This window comes from Loxodonta africana, chromosome 2 (genome assembly GCF_030014295.1).
Source record: "Loxodonta africana isolate mLoxAfr1 chromosome 2, mLoxAfr1.hap2, whole genome shotgun sequence".
In the NCBI taxonomy this organism is placed as follows: Eukaryota; Metazoa; Chordata; class Mammalia; order Proboscidea; family Elephantidae; genus Loxodonta; species Loxodonta africana.
The window spans coordinates 82,517,255-82,520,242 of record NC_087343.1 but is presented as its reverse complement, the minus strand read 5'-3'; the positions used below and the strand labels follow the sequence as shown (position 1 = coordinate 82,520,242).

The 2,988-nt window shown below is 40.1% G+C and overlaps 1 non-coding gene across 1 annotated transcript; it reads left to right on the top strand.

Annotated features, from left to right (window-relative positions):
• Positions 1-216: 216 nt before the first annotated feature.
• LOC111750012 (U6 spliceosomal RNA) lies at positions 217-321 on the top strand. The gene has a single exon (XR_002785161.1). It is a non-coding gene; the product is annotated as a U6 spliceosomal RNA (small nuclear RNA).
• The last annotated feature ends 2,667 nt before the right edge of the window (positions 322-2,988 follow it).

The following is a 2,988-nucleotide window of genomic DNA, read 5'->3' as shown; positions in this document are numbered from 1 at the left end:
GGCCTTGTATTCTGATATATTGATACCATCATTTGGGCAATACTGAAAACAAATAACTTCTTAAAAACTGAATCATTTTTGAAGGAATTACAGGTAAAGGAAACACTTAGCCCTCAGTTTTGTGGCAGGGATCCACCAAAAATGGAGATTTGATACTTATTAGAACTGCAGAACTGTTAATGCCTGTTCAAGTCATTAAGAAAAAAGTATTTTCTGGTGCTCAGTTCGGCAGCACGTAAACTAAAATTGAAACAATACAAAGAAGCAGCAGGGCCCCTGCACAAGGATGATACGCAAATTTGTGAATCATTCCATATTTTTACATGTCATTGGGTTGGTGACCAATGTCACAAAACAATACGTGTATTAATTGTTTAATGAGAAACCGGTTTACTTTGTAAACCTTCATCTGAAGTACAATTTAAAAAACAAAGAAAGAAAAAAGAAGTATTTTCTGGACTTTTACTAGAATAATCAGTCTTTTATGCCTTCATTTTTATTTGTATTATGAATTGAGAAGGTAATTATAATAGTATTCTTTTCATATAAGGGTCTTAGAATTTATTAGTCAGGGTAAGAACCTGCTATAATAAATAATCCTAAGATCTTAATGGTGTAACACACAAAAAGGGTGTTTTTTTGTTGTTTGTTTTTCCTATTCAGATCACAGTCCATTGAGAGTTGGCAGGGAGACTGCTCCACACAGTCTTCGAGGAACCCAGAATCCTTGCAACTTGTGGCCCTGTCATTCTCTAAGGTCTTAGAGTTCTCTGTTTCATCCTCTGTGTTCAGCTAACGGATAAGGAAAACAGAGAAGCGAGGATTGTTGTGGGCTTTTCTGCCCATATTCCATTGCCAGAACTTATCACCTAGCTGCACCTAACTCCAACACAGGCTGGGAAATATAGTCTAGGTGAGTGCCCAGGAGGAAAACAGTCTGATGAACAGCTAGTCAGTCTCTACTGTATAAGGTTAGCCGTAACGATATCTCTATGAGGTAGGTTGGTGACCAAACAAGTTAAGAAGCCTTTTCCATGCTTGGCGATATTGGGGCACCAACCAAACATAAAATGTTTAACAGATGTTCCCCAGAGACATTTTATGGAGTAAAATGTGATCTGCATAACAATGTTTGAACAAAATAATACCATAAGAATTCCAAGGAAATTTTCATGTTATGAAACCGCAGTGTGTTGGGTCAAAACCAAGTTTCAGCAATTTCTGAGGCCAAGTGAAATGTGCAGTTATCCATCTATCTGTAACTCCCTTCAATGTCTCCTACATACACAAATCCTGCCGTGACCCACCACTCTAAGTTCTGTCACCAACCCTATCCACATCTCTTTTTTTTCTTAGTATAGGAACTCTACAGTTTAGGGTTTGAGGTTGCCATTAAATAGGGCCCTGGTGGCTGTGAGACTGAGGAATGCTAACTAGTCTCTAAAGGGGTGAAATTTTTCACAAGCCTTTGACTAAAGAACCTGATTGATGACAAATCATGAGTTTATCTATGTAAAATTTTTCCCCAGTTTATAAGAAGAGATAGATTTTGTTGTTCGGTGCCATCGAGTCGGTTCCGACTCATAGCAACCCTATGCACAACAGAACGAAACACTGCCCAGTCCTGAGCCATCCTTACAATTATTGTTATGCTTGAGCTCATTGTTGCAGCCACTGTGTCAACCCACCTCGTTGAGGGTCTTCCTCTTTTCCGCTGACCCTGTACTCTGCCAAGCATGATGTCCTTCTCCAGGGACTCGACCCTCCTGACAACATGTCCAAAGTATGTAAGACACAGTCTTGCCATCCTTGCCTCTGAGCAGCATTCTGGCTGTACTTCTTCCAAGACAGATTTGTTCGTTCTTTTGGCAGTCCATGGTATATTCAATATTCTTGGCCAACCCCACAATTCAAAGACGTCAACTCTTCTTCGGTCTTCCTTACTCATTGTCCAGCTTTCACATGCATATTATGTGATTGAAAATACCATGGCTTGGGTCAGGCACACCTTAGTCTTCAAGGTGACATCTTTGCTATTCAACACTTTGAAGAGGTCCTTTGCAGCAGATTTACCCAATGCGATGTGTCTTTTGATTTCTTGACTGCTGCTTCCATGGGTGTTGATTGTGGATCCAAGTAAAATGAAATCCTTGACAACCTCAATCTTTTCTCTGTTTATCATGATGTTGCTCATTGGTCCAGTTGTGAGGATTTTTGTTTTCTTTACGTTGAGGTATAATCCATACTGAAGGCTGTGGTCTTTGATCTTCATTAGTAAGTGCTTCAAGTCCTCTTCACTTTCAGCAAGCAAGGTTGTGTCATTTGCATATTGCAGGTTGTTAATGAGTCTTCCTCCAATCCTGATGCCCCATTCTTCTTCATATAGTCCAGCTTCTTGGATTATCTGTTCAGCATACAGACTAAATAGGTATAGTGAAAGAATACAACCCTGACACACACCTTTCCTGACTTTAAACCAATCAGTATCCCCTTGTTCTGTCCAAACAACTGCCTCTTGATCTGTGTAAAGGTACCTCATGAGCACAATAAAGTGTTCTGGAATTCCCATTCTTCGCAGTGTTATCCATAATTTGTTATGATCCACGCAGTCGAATGCCTTTGCATAGTCAATAAAACATAGGTAAACATCCTTCTGATATTCTCTGCTTTCAGCCAGGATCCATCTGACATCAGCAATGATATCCCTGGTTCCACGTCCTCTTCTGAATCCAGCCTGAATTTCTGGCAGTTCCCTGTCGATATACTGCTACCACCATTTTTGAATGATCTTCAGCAAAATTTTGCTTGCCTGTGATATTAATGATATTGTTCTATAATTTCCACATTCGGTTGGATCACCTTTCTTGGGAATAGGCATAAATATGGATCTCTTCCAGTCAGTTGGCCAGGAAGCTGTCTTCCGTATTTCTTGGCATAGACGAGTGAGCACCTCCAGCACTGCATCTGTTTGCTGAAACATCTCAGTTG